Source organism: Mus caroli, chromosome 3 (genome assembly GCF_900094665.2).
Source record: "Mus caroli chromosome 3, CAROLI_EIJ_v1.1, whole genome shotgun sequence".
NCBI classification, from domain to species: Eukaryota; Metazoa; Chordata; class Mammalia; order Rodentia; family Muridae; genus Mus; species Mus caroli.
In genome coordinates this window covers 39,057,112-39,079,409 of record NC_034572.1, presented here as the reverse complement: position 1 = coordinate 39,079,409, position 22,298 = coordinate 39,057,112, and positions in this window count along the sequence as shown.

Genomic DNA, 22,298 nt, shown 5'->3' with positions numbered 1-22,298 from the left:
CCTTCATTCCATAAGACCTTTGTTTTCTCTAAGTATTGTATAATACTATAATTTAGAAATTTTAAATTAGGAAGCAATTTTCATCACAGCAGGTGTTTACATAGGTAGCTATAACAGCCATAAAAAGCCATCCTGCCTGGTGTGGATTACCAAATATAATCATTTCATACTAGATATATATATAACCAGATTTATTAATTATTATGTCATAAAACATAATTTAATAAAAGGTTTCTTAATTACTTCATTCAAGGATTAGTCTTTTAAGCATTTGGAAGACTAAATGACAGTTATAAAGGATCAAACTTTTTTACTCAACTAATATCAGACCATATGGTAAAATCAAAAATAAGAGTGATGTACATATATTTATATGCTTAGGCTTATACATTTAATAAGAGGTTTTATATATGTCATTGGCTGAAACTAAAGAAATCTTCACAAGTTTATCATGATATCTGAGTAATAGTTTCAATTATTTTGAATAAATTATTGCCTGTATAAAGTATTTTGTCATTTCATAAAATATGATGGTGAATTCTTTAGAAGGACTGCATCCTATTGAAAAAGTTTATATAATTTTTAAAAGGTATAATACATGTTAATATTCTAGGTAAAATATTTTTTCCTCAAGATTTTTTCTTACCTATACAAAATTCTTATTTAAACTCTACTAAAAATTGTAGGCAAAACAAGTATAAAGAAAATCTATTTTGTCTCAGCTTATTTCAGCAAAAATCAAAAGTTAATAACGTAATGATTTCTTTAAGTATGTATTTTATTTATTAAGTAACATATTTATTATTTGAAAGTTTAACAATTCATACAATATATATTGATCATATTAACTCACCAAGGTCTCACCCCAATTTTCTCTACAACCTCATTCATCCCCCTCATGTCTATCTCTCAACTTCTTGACCTCACTGAGTATTCCTATATAATAAACATTTGAATTCATTTAGTAATGCCTGGATGCCCATATGCACATTGATCTATGGCCATTTCCTGGGATATGAATATCTCACCAGTGATACTCTCCAAATAGAAGACATGGTCCCCATACTTCAGCAGCTATTAAATACCAATAGATGTTCAAATATGGGTAGTACCTCACAGACCCTTGCTGCATTCTGGTTGGACTTTTGATTGGCTTGATATTATGGAGTTGGTGATTGTAAGCAAGCACCCCATATCCAAAAGTCAACACACTCCAGTACTACTCCTCATGTAAAAGTTACTAGATTCTTTCAACCCTTACTTGCAAAGAACACTGAATCTGGAATGATAAGAGTCTGCTATATGTAGCCTATCCGCATCTGAACACTGTATGTCATTTTCAATTGACATATGGGTCAGTCGTAAGTTTTTGCATCCATCATTATGCACTACAAAAAGAAGCTTCTGTGACAAATACAGACAGCATCTCATATCTATGGGTATGAAATAAATATTTAAGATGCTGTTTGACTGCATGACTACTTAGCAATACAGCAAAAGAAGATTGTTAACCTGAGCCTATGATCTCTTCAGGTACAATCTTTGTACCAGGTTAACCTATTATAAGATCATTTGTATTAATTGTTTAATAAAAACTATTAAAATAATTATAGTATTATGAAGATTTTGTAAATAAAATAAATCTGACTTTTCCCCAAGCATTCAGAGATTAGCCAAAACAGACCTCTTCCTAATGTTCTCACAGCACCCATATTACCCAAGACACCCACTAAGCTTTTGAAGAATAAAGATTCTTTTCTTAACCATATCCATTTTCAAATCTATCCATCAAGAACATTCTATTACTGTTTGGACTAACCTGAAAGGAAGGTGCCTGGAAGCTGTCCAGCAGTGTGATTGTAAACAAGAAGGAGGTGCTGAAGAAAATGAAATTAATATTTTACGGAGGTGGCTCAGAACTGATGTCATAGGCATAACTACTGTCCTGGAAATGGTGGAGTGACTCACAAATCTGTGTAAAAGTAAGAATTACTAATGATAGAAAGAAAAAAATAAAACCTATAAAATTGGAAAAAATATTCCAGAAAGGAAAGAGTCCATGTTGTAAAAATAGCTTTATATTTGTCCATCACATTGGCTTGCTGGAATAGAAGCAAGAATAAATTCTTCACAAAAATCTACCACAAGGGCAAGGTAAAAATGTACTGAAATCTTAACTATAAACTTAAACTGAAATATACTTCAAATATTAGAAAATCAACATTGATAAGAGGCAGTACTGACAATGACAAGTGAATTAATTATTAAAAGATTCAGTTACTGTTTTATGTACTTGAGGTCAGAGCATCAAAATATATGAATGTAATCTGATTAAATTTTAGGGAGAGGTACATGAACATATTGCTGAGGCCAGAGTCTATAGCATTCTTTTGTTTGATAGGTTGAACAACAGGTGAACAAAACTGTATGAACAGCACCACCAACTGCCAGTATCTAATTAACATTATGTAAAGTGTATCCATCAGATGTCAAATACATTTTCAAGCTCACACAGAACATTCCATAACAGACTACATAAGTCATTATCACATATACAAAAATGAATATAAAATGTTATGAATCGTAAAAATACTCATTTTAGAGAAAATATAATTAAATATGAAGTCAATAGAAGTAATGTGGCTGAAATATTCCAAAATTATTGGTGATTAAATGATACATGTGTAATTAGCATAAAGATTAAGGAACCATTTTGAAGGTGAGAGGTGGGGGGCAGTATTACAAAATGTGCCTAGCATTTAGTGAAAATGTATAGGGAGTCCTTATGTTTACTTTTAGCACTGGATTATTGTGTTTAAGTGAAGCATATTAGAAGACGTAGAATGTACAGACTAAGAAATAAAATTTTGGAGCTAAACCAAGATAGTATAATAATAAACACGACAACTAAACACTTAAAACAAAAACAATCAAATGTTTGAATTAAGATGTTCGTATGCCATGTCACATTAGGACATAAACTATTAACCCTGTATGAGAGCTATCAGTGTCCAGGACACTGACAGAAACAGATGAAGATGAAAGTCAGAAGCTTAGAAGCTCATGCTGCTGATGGATATGCAGCCATCTCCTAAGTTAAACAAACTCTAAAGTAACTACCATCATTTTACAAGACCTGGCCATCTAAAAGTGAGCTGAAATATTAATCTGCACAAAGCCTTGCAGGTATACCTATCTGTTGGCATAAGTACCAATATTTAGAAAATAGTGAAGGATTATACTGTTTTGGTAAAGCAGTGGTTTCAAGTTTTCTTCTTAATATCCATGATGTACCAGCATCCAATATCAAATTATCAGACCAAAAATATACAACATGTAATCTTGCATATAGACTGAGTAGTTTGTACTTATGTACATGTAAATGTATATGTGTATACAATATGTATAGGCATACAACCATAACTAATAAAATATAAAGGTCATGAATTTCAAAGAGAGCCAGGAGGGACTTATGGGAGGATTAATATAGGGGGGAAAGGAAGAAGAAAAGTGATGTAATTATATTATTATAACATCTTTTTTTCTGGTCATTCAGGACAGGGTTTCTCTGTGTCACACCTCTGGCTGTTCTGGAACTCACTCTGTACACCAACTGGTCTTGACCTCACAGAATTCTGCCTGCCTCTGCCTACCAAGTGCTGGGATTTAAGGTGTGTACCACCATACCTGGCTAGAAATACATAATGTTTAAACATTCCTACAAATTTCTGCAAAAACTTTAGTTGTATGACCATTTGGAAAACAACTATGAAGTCCTCGTGTTAACAAAACGGGAGACCATGATGTATCCAATGCAGTTCCTCATCGTTATTGATTAAAATGAAGAAATTTCCACTAAAATAAAAAAGTATTTATATGTTTTGATAAAATTGCTGGATAATTAAATTCTTGTAATAATCATAACATTTCCCTTAATGTACACTATTTTATTTATTACATCTGAGAACATACTACTTGTAATAGTACTTTTCTGTTTGGTTCCATCCAATATTTTTCATAATTAACATTTAAAGTCAAGTTTTGATCATTTCTAATGTACAAAATGCTAATATCAATGCCTATTTTCAGTTTCTATATATTTTCCAATTTTTAATGCTATTAAATGAAACATTTATTCATATTACTTCATTTTCCTGATTTTAAAATTTAAGTTCACACACCTTTTATTATGCAATAGTTCATGTGTAAATTAGATAAATCTGTTGTCATTTTAACCAACATATTCAGGGATCTTTTCTCTGTGGTTGGCAGTGATAGGAATCCTAGCATATTCTTCACTAGATCCACATTTTACTACATTATACTAGATTACTATAGTTAGAATAATATAAAGTCATTATGCCATCTTATAGTAAAATAATATGAGAATTTTCTCTACTTTTAAAAAACTGTATTCTCTTCAGATATTTCCAATTTTTGTGTGATTAACTTCATATTAGTTCACTTTATATAATTTTTTCTACAAATTTAACCAATTGCTGGATATTTAGTACTGATATAGAACAATGATTTTAGTCATGATTAATTGGTTATTAAGAATTTACTGACTGCATAAATTTTCTACATAGTTAAACTTGGCATTTCTCATATTCTTATTTTGATTCCTTTTTGCCTGCTTGTTTTTATTTTTGTTTTTGAAACAGTGTGTCTGAATGTCAAGCTGGACTGAAACTCGTGCAAGTATTATATATATATTTATATATATACAGTACTGCTCTGCCCTGCTACCAGTAAGAGTCATCAAAGAAATCTTCATTTTACTTCCTTTTTTTGAAGTCACAAAAAGTATTTCAAAAAATACTTTAATTGTATTTCATCTGGTAAATCTGACTAAGTTTTTTGAATTTGTTTTAGCATACACTGTGATAGTTAACAAAGTACAAGCCACTTAAATATATTTATTCTTGCATTTCTCTTCAAAATAAAACAGAATAAGTAAGAAGGAGACACATTAAAGTTTCACAATCAGAATATTAAATATTAAAATTACTGTGATCTTCACTTTTAAAATGCATTAACTGAAATTAAAATAAGAATACCATCCCCAAAACTGTCAAAAGAAGAAGTACTTTTGAAAGCATAATTTCAGACTAACTACAGACATTTGTAATTTTATCATTTAATTTGTCCAGATATTCTTGGGACATATGTTTCTTTGGATAAGTTTATTTGTCCAAAATTTTATATTCACAGAAGAAATTTGTAGAAAATCCTGGATGTCCTTATCCCTCCGATTTTACCATGCACAGTTTAAATCACTGATTTAATGAGATGCAAGGGTACCAATCTTACATCTCTCAAACCCCTACTCTCTTAGTATCCCTAATTACTTTTTAGAGGCATATTCCAGTCACAACCTGGCCAATCTATGCTGTATATACAGGATTAAATTTTCTGTTCTGATTGAAACATCATTTGATAGAAAATGTATTTGACCCAAATAAGTCTGAATTAATAAGTAAATTATCTGGCTCATAGAGTTAGGAATTAAAGCTCAGATCATGTCATCTTCACGCAGAAGAATTGTTCAGCTTCCAGCATCTAAAACAGTGTTATCTAAAGCAATATCTTTGGGCACATTATCAAATCTGAAGTACATATTTCTGAAGTTGATGCTTTTATGTTTTAGAAAAAGTTCTTTCTGTGTAAGTGATCATAGACATCAAGCAAGTATTTTATGTTGAAGATGTCATAAAATTCAACAAACTTACTAGAGACCATACAATTAGAAGTTTATTAAGTCATGTATTATTCAGCCTTCTAGTCTAATTTTTATAAAGTTTGCCATAGAAAATTACTATACCTTACTCAGGATAATGCCCTCCAGGTCCATCCATTTGCCTAGGAATTTCACAATCCCATAATCAGGCTCCAAACGCTAACACCATTGCATACACTAGCAAGATTTTGTTGAAAGAACCCTGATATAGCTATCTCTTGTGAGACTCTGCCGGGGCCTAGCAAACACAGAAGTGGATGCTCACAATCAGCTATTGGATGGATCACAGGGCCCCCAATGGAGGAGCTAGAGAAAGTACCCAAGGAGCTAAAGGGATCTGCAACCCTATAGGTGGAACAACAATATGAACTAACCAGTACCCCCCTAGAGCTCGTGTCTCTAGCTACATATGTATCAGAAGATGGCCTAGTCGGCCATCAGTGGAAAGAGAGGCCCATTGGTCGTACAAACTTTATCTGCCTCAGTACAGGGGAACCCCAGGGCCAAGAAGTGGGAGAGGGTGGGAAGGGGAGTGGGGGAGGGTATGGGGGACTTTTGGGATAGCACTGGAAATGTAAATGAAGAAAATACCTAATAATTTTAAAAAAAAAAGAAAATCATAGTACAGAGTGAGATAAACAAGAATCTATAGATTTTTCTGTAGTGAACACAAATATATACAGACCCAAGCACAAATTCTTTTTTGTTGTTATTGTTGTTGTTGTTGTTGTTGTTGTTGTTTTCTTTGGTTTTTCTAGGCAGGGTTTCTTCTGTGTAGCCTTGGCTGTCCTGAATTCACTCTGTAGACCAGGCTACACAGAACTCAGATATCAGCCTGCCTCTGCCTTCTGAGTGCTGGGATTAAAGGCGTGCATCACCATGCACAGCTCCAAGCACAGATTCTTACAAACCCCAAAACAACAAGAAAAATAATAACTGTCAGATTGTAAAACTTGAACTTGCTAGACTGTTTTCAACTCACTTTTTCTTAGAGCTTGCATATATCTTCTAGTCTCCTCCTTGTGATTTCATACCTCAGAGAACTTCTTGCAACAAAAGCAGGAATGACCAGAAGGACCATGTGATGGGCAGAAGCCATAGCCTTCCCTCATTGTGATGAGGGAAAATGTCCTTCTTAGGCTCACATATGCATATGTTTAGTAACTTGCTGATGAACTGTTTTTGAAAGACTAGAAGGTGTGCTTTCTTTTGTAAGAGTTACCTTGGCCATGCTATCAGAAAGTCTTAGAAAGCCATCCATCCAAGCTTTGTGCAGTGATTCTGAAATATATTCATGCTTATTCCACAGAAGATCACAGATGATATTTGGAAGCATTTTCTGAAGTTGGTTTGGAGGGAGTTTTACTGGCATCTTCTGGGATAGTAGATACCAAAGAAGTTGCTAAACATCCAATAAAACACAGGCCAATTCTCCAAATGAGCATTATTATATCTAAGATAACTAATGTGCACAGTAAGTAGAGTTTGTCTTAATAAACTAGAGCAGCTTTCTGTACTGAATTATTGCTCTAAAAGTTGTATGCAACATAAATTTTGAACTTTGAGAAAGCAAATTCCATTTCCACAAATAATTTCTATCCTAAAATACATACAAGTGACATAGATGTAACTCAAAGGCACATATTTACAAAGACCTTGGTTTACTCCTTAGTACTATTAATATATATTAAAATATAGAGCATATATGCCTATGATTATAAAATTATAAATATCCATGAGATCTTTGAAATATTTCTACTCTGATTTCTCACAAAACTAGATTCTTGCTACTGATAATCAGTAAAAAAAAATAATAAGAGATATAAATAAAGAAGTATTGAAAAAAAGCAGTTAGTCATCATATGTGTATGATGATTCTGAATCAAATAGCTTGAGTATTGGGTATCTATTTTTATAATAGGTTGGTTCTCGACTTAGGATTTTATTCATCAGTTTAACAGTACCTCAGTGAATCAGTCATTAAGAAGGTATCTTTACCAATGCTATAGGAACTTAAGTTGTGATTCAATTTCCAAATTTGCCTTGCCTTTATCAGTGGAAAAGCCCAAACATTTATCATGACAGTCCCATGTAGGATGTCCATGGATTCAAATTAGTAATGTTGTAAACATAGATTTCTCTCTATGTTTCTACATGAGTACTTTGTGTTTGATGGATTAGTCTATATATAATGAATACCAAAGATAGATTTCATCCCTCTACAAAGGAAAGCTTGAACAGGAAAACATCTCATCGTTTAGAACATGCTAATGTATTTTTTCAGTACTGAACACATAAAAATATATTGATGTTATTAAGTTGATACTTGGATTTCAGTAGATGTGGGGTATATGTCAACTTCTGTAATAGCAACCATCTCCTTGGGGCAAGAGTGTGGATCATTAGTCATAAAACATTGGAGCTTTTTGAAAGAACCACAGTTTGCTTTTTAGTGGCCATCTTGGATGCTACACAACCACCTTTACCTCCAGCTCCAGGGAATCTGGCACCCTTCTTCTTTGTCCAGGGGCACATCCATTGTAGTGTATATTCCCTCACATTGATAGACACAAACTTAAAAGTTATAACATCATTATAATCATTATCATCACCATAATGATAATAATATTTTCATAATAATAATAATCACTATCNTTACACCAGGAAATAACCACTTCATGGATCAAATTTCAAACATTAGGTTAATATTTTTGCCTCTGTTGATAAATATCTGATACCATTAATTCAGGTGGCATTGACACTAGATACCAAATAATCAATGGCACAGAAAGTACTAATGGATTGAGCTCTCTCTGCCTTATGAAATTAAGTACTCAAAATACATAAATGACTGGTTTGATTCAGTGAGCAGAAATTAATTTAACTTTTCTCAACTTTATGAAGTTAAATGGATTAAGAGCAAATATTTGTAATTTCTCTCAAATGGATGAATTAGCTCAACAGCTTACCTCCAATTAAAATTTTACTGATAGATTACTGATTACAGTTCTGCTTATTAACATAGGCAAAATATTATGTTAGCTATATGTTTTGGCTTTAGTAAAGTAAAAAATAACCAACAAAATGTAAAATAAGCTTTCTGAAAAGAGATAAGGTCTTTTACTTTCTCTATCCCGATTGTTTATCTGGAAGGCAAGGATTGGAATAAGAGTATTACTTCACATTATACATCGTTTCTAAGAATTAATTGAACTAATATATCATAGTCAATTTATAATTGTACCTAATATAAAGTGCTCAATAAATGAATACATGATATTAGGCCAGGCAATGGGGGCACATCCCATTAATCCCAGCACAGACAGGGAATGCAGGCAGATCACTAAGTTAGAGGACAATCTGGTCTACAGAATGAGTTCACAGACAGCCAGGAATACACAGAGAAACCCTGTCTTAGACAACAACAACAACAATAATGCCAAAAACAAATAATGCAAAACATACAAAATAAACCAAGATTTTATAGTTACAAGGGTTAAGAAAAAAATGATATTTTGATTAGTACAAATCTCTCATAATTTCTACGCATCATATGATTTCTTCATACCTTAAAGATCCAACATCACTCTTTGAAAAATATTGTAGCCGTCCAGCAGCCATGGAAGAACTGGGTACCTGAGAGCAGGGCTGGAAATGAAAAGGAACGGAGTGCAAGAGAAGCATGAAGCCAAGACAAAGGTTTCTGATCAAGGGTCAAAATTTAATTGTCAGCACTGCGTTTATATAGGGAGAGTCCACAGACCCATCCTTAGTTTCAGCTGGATTGATTTGCAAAGCAAGCTCATTGGGGCAGTCTACTCTGTAGGAAATTGATTCCACCTGGATCTTTAAGACCTGCTCATGGCAAGCACTTAAAGGTCTATTTAGACTGCTCAAGGCTGGGGGAAGGGCACAAAAAATGATAATAATATAAAATATAATTTTCAGTTATCTAATATGATTGTAGGAAAAAATGAAAAACAGGAATTGTTTTGCATAATTTATTTTTTTAAATATGGGATACAGTATAGTAAAAGAGGCCGATGTGTTAAAATAGTCTTAGAAGGATTAATGATTAAGCTACAAGAGAAAGATTAGGTGGCAGAAGAAGAGCCTCCAAAGACAACTTGGTTTAAAGGAATCTTTGCAGACCATGACTTCAAACATGCCATCTTAGGATTCATCCTGGAGAGATAAATCCTCCTTCCATAACCTCCTTTTATGTAACCCCCCCCCCTAAAAACCCATTTGATGGTAAATTTTCTGATAGAGTTTGCCACCATATTTATAATACATACATACTTACTCTTCCAGTGCTACATTGACAATTTTTCAATAGCAACCTGAAATGTTAGAGTCTGAAACAGTAATTCCATCAAATCACCAACAAGATCATATGTGGGACTTTCTTTTTGATGTATTTCATTCAGACTAAATAATTAATAAACAAAAGCTACAAATCATCAAAAACTGAGTTTAAAAAAAACAAAGAATATGTTGTGCTTATTGGGTGAAAATGAAGATTTAGAAGGGAGTGTACATGCACTGACAAACGTCGGAATTTGTGCAAGTGATAATGTATAGTTCCCTTTACACTCGAGACCCGAGAACTGAAGGACATCATAGAGGACAGGTTTCTTTCAAGGCAGAGCAGCATCCATTATGGGAGCTGTGAAAGTTGAGGAAAGCTGCTGAGTTGTTCCCAGAACTGCACTGTCTCTGCATCCATGCTGCTTTCTTTAAAAATCAGTATCCCAGGCACTAACACAAAATCTGCTGTAATTCAACATGCCCTCTCTGAAATGTAGCAGGGAACATAGTTATGCTGGGAGGGAGAATCAGAGTTAAAATGCTCAGATATTTACAGAGACTCATTCATTCATGAGAGTCCAGGTAGGAATCTCAAAAGAAGCCCTTCTAGTGCCTTGCTCAGAAGTTTGAAAGAGACCTCACATTGATAGACTAAGAAGACACACAGAGATTATCACAGTGACTCCAGTCTCTGATATTACTCTGAAAGTGGGGGAGAAACTGAGCAAATTCGGCATCCTGAGTTTGCTCAGTGTACTGCTGTGATTGGCTAGATATAGTAGGAACCATCCTTGTTCAGATTCTTGGCCTGATTGTGCTTATTCCTTATTTTACCAACAAGTATGCAAAAACATGGGACCCATGTTTCTACATAGAATATAGGTACTTGCAAAAATAATTTGACTATAAAAATAGATTTCCTAAATACATACATCAGGTGACTAGTGTCATATCAGGTACTTCTCTGCAGCCTAAGATATTAGTAAATTTCACCATTGATACCTTTATTTTATTTTATTTTATTTTATTTTTTTTGGGGGGGGGATTGAGACAGGATTTCTCTTTGTAGCCCTGGCTGTCCTGGAATTCACTCTGTAGACCAGGCTGGCCTCAAACTCAGAAATCAGCCTGCCTCTGCCTCCCAAGTGCTGGAAATAAAGGCGTGTGCCACCACTGCCAAGGCAATACTTTTATTTTTTTAAAAATGTTTTATTTATTTACATTCCAAATGTTGCCCCATTCCCAGTCCTCCTTCCAAGACTTTTCACCTCCCCCACCCTCCACTTTAGCTCTGAGAGGGTACTTCCCTATCCCCTACTTCCTCCAACCTCCATTTTTCAACTCACCCTCCCATACCCAAACTCCCCACCCAACCCCCTGTTCCCTGCATCCCCCTTCCATGATGCATCAAGTCTCTACAGGATTAGGCACATTCTCTCCCACTGAGGCCAGAGAAGGAAGTCCTCTACTACATATAAGCCAGGATGCCATGGACCAGTCCATGTATGCTCTTTGGTTTGTGACTTAGTCTCTGGGAGCTCCCAGGGGTCCAGATTATTTTAAGAAATATCCTTAACATTCTAAGGCAAGGCCTCATTTGCCTTCTACTTACTTCTGATACACCTGAATATTTCTGACATCATCTCGCAACACCACCCACTACCACCATCCTATTGTGGTTTTTGAGTAGATTTCTCAAAACAAATACTTAGACTTCACATAAGAAAATGTCAGTTTGGAAAAATAAAACTTTAGGCTAGCGGCATGTTGCAGAAGAAAGGAAAGATTAAAGAGTTTCTTCCAAGTTTCTTCTATCATGCTTGCAGGGCATAGCTTCTTGATTCCTATTTATCGTATTAGGTATGCAGATTACATTATAGTACTCAATGTAATTTGGAATATCTTTTTCATTACTATAAATGAGTGATTATTTCCTTTCATAAAAATACATTTTTTCTATTTAATATATCCTGACTGATTTTGGTTTCCCCCAGTCCAATCCTACCTACCATCCAATCTAGATCCATTTATTTTCTGTCTATGATTATAAAACAAACATGTTTNTATGATAATATAATATAATATAACATATACAACAAAATAAAGCACAAGAATCAGAGTTTGTGACAATATCTGATTTGATTTAAGGCCTACTGGGTGAGATGGACTCCATATCAACTCTGCTTGGGTGACAGAGAGCCATAGACTAGATATCCCAGGGACCTCAGGCCAAACCAAATACTGTTGAGGTTTGGTCTTTGGCTATGTATTGTAAATGATAAATACTGGCCCATAAAATCTGGTTGACCCCAGGGATGAGGAGATCCTCACGTACACCAAGTGATGCTATGTAACTTTGTTCCTTCATTTTAAAATGTTGGTTGAATAAAGATTCTTACAGCCTATACCTGGGAAGAAAATAGAGGCAGAGTTTTGGTTTGGGGGCTTAGGGACTGGGACAAGATCACACAAGGAGAAGAGAGAGAAATTGGAATGAAGAGAAGAAGCCATGGGTTAGGTAAATCTTGAAAATATCACCACAAGGGCTGGCAAGTCCAAATAAAATCTACCCAGGCAGAACATGACAATCATATCTGGGGATTATTAATAAAAAAAAGCTTAGAGGTTTGATATCTACCCAATTCTAGTGCTGATTAAGGCTTATTATAAATATAAAAATTTTGTGTCTTTTACCTGGGAATCAAATGATCTATGGCAGGGTAGAAACCCTTGATTGAGGTTAAATATTTAAGATAACAAAACACTACTGTTTAAAATAAGCAAAGCAAAGCAAAGCAAAACAAAACACTATGGACTTCTGGTAAAACCAAATACATCTGTTTAAAACAAACAAACATAAACAAATCATAGTGAAAAATGATACCTAATGACATTTTCTATATTCATGTACCAAGGCCTTGCTCACCAAAGAAGCTTCCCCCTGCAGTAGGAGACATTGGCACACTCAGAAATGCAAAGGAAACTCTAAACTGGAATCCTAAATATAATCTCAGAGGACTTGGTGCAGACAAGTGAGGCTTAGTGTATAATGCTTCAGATTAGTGAATTCATGTAAGACAGCTTTGTTCATGTTGTTTAGGAAGTCTTTGTTTTCCTGGTGTCCTCCATGCCTTCTAGCTCTTAGATTATTTCCTCTTCTTCCCAGGTTTCCTCAGAGCAGTGAAGAAGGGATATGATGAAGACACCCCATTTAAGCCTGAGTGTTCCAAAGTGCCTCGGTCTCTGTAAAAGGTCTGGCTGTGCGTCTGAATATTTGTTTCCATGTGCTGTAGGAGGAAGCTTCTTTGGTGATGAATGAACAAGGCGCTGGTATGTGAATATCCAAGTGTCATTAGGTGTCATCTTTTCACTATGGTTTCGGTTTTTTGTTTATTGGTTTCTTCCTTTGTTTTAAACAGTAGTATTAAGTTTACCGAAGGTCCCTGGGATTATCTAGTCATGGAAGCATTGTTGGATATGGCTTCCATCTCCTACAGTGGGCCTTAAGTCAAATCAGATATTAGGTGGCTACTCCCACAAGCTTTGTGCCACAGTTGCTCTAGCATATATTGTAGGCAGGACACCATTTTGATCAAAACATTTTTCACTAGGTTGGCATTTATATTCCACTTCTGGTAGTGTTCATACCACCTTCCTAGACCAAATATGCTAGAATGTATGCATGAAGTCTCTGTGTAGGCACCATCTGGACTTCTCCATATTCCATGAGTTGTGTAGGTGCTTTCTTTAGCAATAAGGGCTTAGTGTCAGTTTTAAAAGAGCAGAAGTCTAGGTTGTTTGTTTGGAACCCCTTTGGTTACAAACTTAATTGTGACGCAATCCTGGTACTAGAAGTTTCTTTTGTTGACAAGAGATGGGCACCTGAATTTTTAGTGAGTTTATTTATATCTCCTTCGTGTATGTATATATTTTATGGAGCTTCTACTATGCAATGTTTCCATACCACCTTTCCACTGCCCCTTAACTTTGTCTCTCCTTATATTCTCTTCCTTTGTCCTCGTTTCCCCTCCTCCTCTGACTCAATCCTCTCATTCTGGCACACCCCAAATCATTAACTATCTCTCTGTCTATCTCCCCATCTGTCTCTCTGTCTGTTTATCATCTGTCTATCCTATCTATCTATCCTATTGTCCTACCCTAGTAAGATACATATGTAAGTCCTAATAACTTATTCTATTCTCTCTGGGTCTACATATTATACTGTGGTTATCAATTATTTAATATCTAATGTCCATGCATAAGTAAATATAGACCATATTTGTCTTCCTAAGTCAAGAATAAATCACCTGGGTTGATTTTTTTTCCTAGTTCCACCCATGTAGCTGCAAATTTTCTGATATCATTTTTTAATAAAGTTGAGTAATACTCCATGCTGTAAACATACCACATTTTTATTCATTCTTCTGTTGAGGGAAATCTAGGTTGTTTCCAATTTCTGAGTATTATGGAAACAGAGTAGCAATAAACTTCATTGAGCAATGTCTCTGTGGTAGGGTGAATTGTTCTTTGGGTGTATTCCCAAGAATGTCATAACTGTATCTAATGGTAGACATATTCTCTTCTTCCTGAGGAACTACCACACTAATGTCTACAGTGGCTGTGTAAACTTGCACTCCCATCAACAAGAGATGAATGTTACCCTTATACATCCTTGCCAGCAGGAGCTGTCACTGGTTTGATTGATCTTAGTTATTCCAGTAGGAATAAGATGAAATGTCAAAGCACATTTGAGATTCACAAAGTCAAGAAATCACAAATTGATTTGCATTTTCCTGGTGGCTAGAGATGTAGAACAGTTCTTTAAGGGTTTTTCAGTCATTTTGATGAGAGAGGTTATGAATAAAGTCTGCAGTTAGACTACATGTTTACATACAGTGCAGTGACTATTTTTTATGTAATACAATATTTTAAATTATAATTTCATGTTGTGTGTGCTGTATGATTTTGCTGTATATACTACTATACATATGCAGATGGTAGAGAAGGAAAGATGTCAAAATAATTTCATTTCCTCTTCATCTCACCATCATTTTTGCAGTTAGAAAAGTCATAGGCAGTTACTAGTATATCTCATTTTTAAAAATCTACAGAAAAAAAAAACAAAAAACAAGCGCTTTGGCTGCAGAACAAGTTCCTGCATAATTAATCTTCACTTGTATATAAGCTAATAATGTCAATAATCTATTGTATAAAAATATGTAAATTTTAAATCATTTAGCACTAACTAAATAATTAAACAGTATGTCAGATAGCAGTGGCGCAAATTTGTGGTAAATAATGCTCATTAGTGCCAATATCATCAGGTTTATAGTAAGACTTCATGTTAATTACATAAGGTGACAAAAGATGTAAAAGGTAGATGATAAATTTTCTAGTTGAGACAAATGAAGTACTCCTTCCTACTTCATAATAAAGAATTTGTTGGATATAATAGCAAAATCAACTGATTACAAAGCATCTGAAGTCTACAAAGTTTACATGAGGATATTGTTACATTTAGAATATGATTATGTTTCAAAACATTTCAACTGTTAAAGGAATTTGTTGACAGCCTGAGAAACTGGGTTTGATTTCCTGGACACACATGTTAGAAGGAATGATCATACTCATACAAATTGTCTTCTTGTGGGTGTATAGGTCTGTGTATCCCAACATACATGCATGGATGCACGTGTGTGAGCACACACACACACACACAAACACGTACACAAATACAACTTGCTCAGCCTATGTAATGTTAATTGTATGCATTGTAAGCATGTTTTAAGGATTAGACATTTTTCATTGGACAGCCAGTTGGTGTGCTCTTCCTTGGGGAACATAATTTCTCTAGCTATCAGCATTACCAAAGTTGCCAGAGCATACCTTGGTGGTAACCAGTAGCTACCTCCCTTTTTAGACTTAAGTTCCTCCCAAAATGAGGGAAATCTTTCCTGGTACTGAAAAATTAGTCAATTACCAGGATCTAGGTAAGTACTGTATATTAAAGGAGAACCTAAAAATACCACTTTACTAAACCAATGTAATCCCTAACTATACACTAAATATCCTTACATGTAAGTATAGTCCTCACCTCATCAAGAAAATTTCTCTTTGAAACACAGATCAGAAAACACATAATCAAACAAAATGGAGAAATGTGTAGTGTAATCTCAACTGATCCTGGGTATACAAACGTGTGTGTATATATCTACTGTGTATCCTGTACTTGGCCTTTGGCTCTTTGTCTTCTGTTTGCATTTTTGTCCTATTGTTTGTGCATGTTTGCTTTTATCTTATGTTATTATTATTATTTTATACCTGTTTGTTTTATAGCAAGAAACAGAAAAGGTGTAGCTTCAGACAGAAGGGAAGGTGGGCAGATTCTCAGAGGAGTTGACGACAAGAAAACTATAATCAGAATACATTGGACTGAAAAGAATATCTTTTCAATAAAAAAGAAAAAGGAATAAAATGAAAGAAAATTCAATTCCCATACTTAAGCTGCAAGGAACAGAGCAGAGGAAGGGGCAGAAATACTATAAGAGCCAAAGGATCAGCGAGTTTGCTGTGAGACCGTGTTTCCTAATAATGTCAGAAGTTATACCCACAAATTCTCTTCAACATGACTTACTAAACATGAGCTGAACAAAGACAACAACAATAGATATTACAAAGTGGATGTGGAGAAGCCCAGGAGGTCTCAACTGTACACAAAAAAGTTCTTTCTATTGTCACAATGATTCTTAACCCTCTCTTCCTTTGCGTTAATACCCAAGAAATCAGTAAACAGCAATTTCAGTGCTTAATTAGAACATAAAGTTTATTTTGATGTCTGCACAATAGGCTTTACTAATGGCTGTGAAATTCGTTGATTCTTCTGTATACCATTATGTATTGAATATAAATCCCATTATAAGTTGATTCAAATAAATTCCTTCATTTTACTACTGTGTATGTCCTTTCATAGTCATATACTTTTGCCTAATATGTTGTTCTATTTAAAGTCACCCTAAATAATGAATTAGACCTAGGAACTACTCAGGAAGTATATGAATAAGATCACATTTTAATAGTGTCAAATTCTTACGACAGAAATATGCAGTAAATATTTTGGGAACCAAGTGTAGTGTTTCACACCTGTTGCTCCAATATTCAAAAGGTCTGGTAGGAATATAGTTTGAGGTCTGATCTTCCAGTGCTAGCAAGTGTGACTGTGTTCTCCGTTCCTTTTGCCAGTTACTATAACTAATCATCACAGGGAAGAAAGACAGTCTGCTTATGTTTAATGGGGCCTTTTGAATGAATGGTCATAAATTTTGACACCATGAAATTAATACCATGCTTTCATGAAAATTCCATAAAAATAGTTCAGAAGTTTGCTGTGTATTAAATACTATTTATAAATTAGGAAAATATTTTAAATTTTTTCAATATTTTTAAATTTTTTAATGTTTTGTTTATGTGTGATATGTGTATGAGTGTGTGTGTGTGTGTGTGTGTGTGTAGCTTAGCATATGTGTCTTATTTTGTCATTTTTGAGACAGGGTATTTTACTGAGTCAGGGAAGGTCATTCTTTCCATTAGCATGGCCAGCTGTTGGCCATTGAGCTACACCAATCACCCCATCTCACCAGTCCCTCACCTTGTGATACAAGATTTCTTCACCTTACCTTGATTTTATGGCTTTTAATTGGGTGCTGAAACCACTAAACTCAGTTCGACATGACTGCAGGACAAACACTTGGCACTGAGCCTTCTCACAAGTAACAGATCACAACTGAATTTTTATTGTGGTTTAATTATCTATTCTATCTATCTATCTATCTATCTATCTATCTATCTATCTATCTACCAACCTAACTATCTGTATCTCTCTGTTTCTCTCTCTTTGTCTGTCTCCCCTCCCTATTTCTCCTTTACATGTGCGTATTTGTGTGTGTGTGTGTGTGTGTGTGTGTGTGTGTGTGTGTGTGCGCGTACATGTGTTTTCATTCCATAGTATGAAAGTCAGAAGAAAACTTTTAAGACATTGGCTTTTTTCTTCTACAATATGGATCCAATGTTTCAAAATCATTATATCAGCCTTGACAGAAAATGCCTCTAGCTAATGAACCAGCTCATAACTGATTGTAAAAGCAACTTTTGCAAGCCTAACTTTAAAAACATTAAAATTTGTAAATGCTTAAATTTTGAAGCAATCAGTGTGCCCCTCAATAGGTAAATATAAAAATGAAGTAGGGTAATTTATAAGGTGGAATACCGTTTGAAACAAAAATACAGAGATATGAAGAGACAAAGAAATGTAGGCCCTGATGAGACCAGGAATGGTGGGGAAGACTGGAATCTAAGTTCTGTAGGAGCTGAGGATGGTGACTGGAGCCAGCTTGTGAGATAGAAGAGATGAATGACTGACATTTACTTTGCCTGCTTTGCCTTTTTCTCTCATTTTCAAATTCATCTACCCTGTTATGCGGCTCCTTTCTTTCATTCATATCAGAGCTCAATTTCTTTGTGATTCCATCTTAAGATGAATATTATCATCTCTCCAGGGATCCTCCTGGTCTTTAAAGCAAAACCGGGAATACTGAAGCACCAATCTTATGGGCCAAGCTACCAGGGTCTCAATTCACCACTGTGAGACAGCTATTGTTGGATTCACTGCACATCACTGTGTAAAATAATCTAAGGATCTTATTCACACACACACACACACACATGCATACACACATCTCTACACACTCTCTCACACTCTTTATGTTCTGTTCCCATAAATAACCTTGACAAATACATTGATATACTACATTTTATAGTTGTAGTGTCATACTTTTTAAGTAGGGTAAGAATTCATCCTTTTGTCAGCAAGTTACAGAATGTACTGCTACTCTAAGCCTCTTAAGTTTTTTTTTCTATTGATTTATTTTTCTAAATAAATTCATTGCTGATTTATTAATATTTATTATTTTTATAACATGTACCACTCCCATTACTTTCTCTGAAGGTATGCTTTAAATTTCATCTTTGGGTATCTGATGATTTTAGTTCTCTCTCACCTTGCACCCAGGCCCTACCATGCAATACAGTAATGATGTATTATTATTACTATAATTATTAGTATTATTATCACTATTTGTTTTTTGAATATTTGTGCTGCTGCATAATAATTTTCCAACCTACAAGAGACAGATAAATGATGTGATTATTTCAAAACAGATCATGGAGTGCTTTCTAATTGCTCTCAGGTTTTTCCACTAAATAACTGTTGGGCAATGTAAGAATTTCGTGTCTCCTTTGAAGTTTGGTTAAAAAACCAATAACACAGCAATGTTCAAAGATGTTTTTCACTGGTGTTCCTTATTATACATGTTGCCTTTTTTGTTTCAATTTACAGTGTTTCTTGTTTGAGATAAAGATGTCAGTGACTGAAGCTCTAGAAACAGGCAGATTATTACAAATAAGCTTTCCCCTTTGTTCTTTGTAGCTCTGTCTTCTGATTCATTGTAGAAAGTTGATTGCAGAGGGATATTTCTGCCAAACCTGTACATCTTAACTTTATCAAAGGCCATGCAAAATGGAATTATTCAATTCACACCAAGCTCACTGATTTCAGGATATATCCTTCCTGACACCAAAATCCTTTCAGCTCAGGTCCCCTGATATGATTCTCTCTCTGATGTTCCTATCCATATCTCTGTGAAACATATTCCACCAGGTCCCAACCCACTAAAGTTACATATGTGGTTATTAAAAATAAAAGATAGAGTGTTTTCCCTAAGGATTTTTCCTTTCTTTCGGGAAGTGTGTTTGTGAAGTCCATCCTTGGAGCTGCCTCATTCATACCAACTGAATAAAGTTCACATGACACCTGTGAAGATTCAATGGATTTTGGTAGCCTTTTGTGATCTAAAACTGTATATCACATTGAATTTGAAGATATAGTGCTCAGTGGTAATGCAATTCTTATTCTCCTTGTTGCTTTACATGATGTGTAAGAGGGAAAGATGATAATGTAACATGGACACCATTTTCAAAGCCCCTATACTGTATCTTTGGCTATCTCCTTACACATCTTCTGTAAGTTAATTTGACACACACAGGGAGACATCAAACAATCATTACACATAGCCAGTGTAATCACATAATTTTCAATTGTCTACAATCAGTGAGGAGTTATGTAAAATAATGATTAAGATTGTCATTCGATTAACCTATTTTATTGTATTAATGTTATGTTTTAGACCCATTTATTCGAAATATATGCTTAATTATATGAAACTGACTGAGCCTCAGTCTCTGACACTATGAGCATATGTTAAATCTATTACATTTCTGCAGACATTAATTTTATTTTAAGATCTCATACTCAGTGAACAAGAGTAAATTAGTGACAATTAATTTTTAATTTGATTGCTATAATTATGTAGCCAGACCAAAGATGCAGAGAAAAGGTTATTATATATAAGCCAGGCCTTCTTGTGAGACAACCAAGAAACAGTTACCATGATGGAGACATACATGCACCAATTTCACTGAAGAAAATTAATATGGTAAAAAGGTGAAAATAGCACTAGACAGGAAACCAACAGACCGGACTGTGTTGTTCTAATACATCAGGAAGGAATGGATAGAAAACTGTATTCCCTGATGTCAGTACAATTTACTTGAAAATTAGTGGTGCTTAATTGCTCCTGAATCAACAACCAACCTCCTCTCCAGCTGTGGAGGAAACACATGAAGACTAGAGAGTGATCTGCCTGTCTACTACATACATGTCAGGGGCTTCATTCAGTGTTTGGCTATGGGTATCTTCATCTGTTTCAGTCAACTGCTGGACAGAACATCTCAGAGTATAGTTATACAAGCCTCTTGTCTGAAAGCATAACAGAGTATGATTAATAATGTCAGGGACTATTGCTTGCCCTGGGATGAGTTTCAAATTGGGCCAGTTACTGTTTAGCCATTCCTTCAGTATCTGTATTTCTTTTAGACAGGGTAAATTTTGGGTCAAAAGTTTTGTGGGTGGATTGGTGCCCTTATACCTCCATGGGAGTTCCTGCCTGGCTACAGGATGTTGGTCTCTTAAGGTTCCACGTCCCCAGTGTTAGGCATCTTGGCTAAGATTAGCCGCACTGTCTCCTGGAAGACTCTCCAGTCTCTGGGACTTCCTAAAGATTTCCCCCACTCCCTCACCCCCAGAAGCTGCATATTTCCATTCATTCTCCTGGCCCTTTGCATCTCTTCTCTCTCCATACCCGATCTATACCCACTCTATATTCCCCTCCCTGTCCCCTCTACCATCACTTCCCTGCCTGCTTCTGACTCCTATGACTATTTTAGTTACCCTTTTAAGTATGATTCAATATCCTTTCTATCACCTTCCTTCTTATTTAATTTCTTTGGGTCTGTGGGGTGTATCACGGGTATTCTGTGATTTTTATGGCTAATATCCTCTTATCAGTGAGTTCATACCCTGCATGTCTTTTGGGGTCTGTCTGGGTTACCTCACTCAGGATAATATTTTCTAGTTCCATCCATTTGCCTGCAAAAATCATGATATCCTTGTTTTGAATACTATTTTCACTTTTTATAAGGCTTTTAAAAAATACTGTTGAGTAATGAATTTTTCCCTGGTAACTTTCAAGTAGAAATTGTACAAATAGAAGCCAAACACTATTTAAAAGTTAATGATAATAACAGGAAATACTTGGCTCTGCCCAATGGTATTTGGGAAGAGATGCTTTATGATTGACACTTATTAGAAATCTACAAAAAATCAATACTAAAAAAAAAACCCAAAGATTTTAGAAAGAATTTTCCAAGAATATACTAGGCCAAGAAAAGTAAGGACGGGAACTGACAAAATGACTACACATATGTATTTTAATTTTTTTTTTGTGCTAATGTGACAATGCTTGTAGAAATGGCATATTAGTCAAAAGCATTTGCAGCAAAATTCCAGCCACATATGTGGCAGAGGATGGCCTTGTCTGGCATCAATAGGAGGAGAAGCCCTTGGTCCTGTGAAGGCTCTATTCTCCAGTGTAGAGGAATGCCAGGGTAGTGGGGTGGAAGTGGGTGGGTGAGAGTGGGGAGCACCCTCATAGAAACAGGAGGAGGGGGGATGGAAGAGGGGAGTTCCAGAAGAGAAAACACTGGAAAATGGATAACATTTTGTCTTAGTCAGGGTTTCTATTCCTGCACAAACACCATGACCAAGAAGCAAGTTGGGGAGGAAAGGGTTTATTCG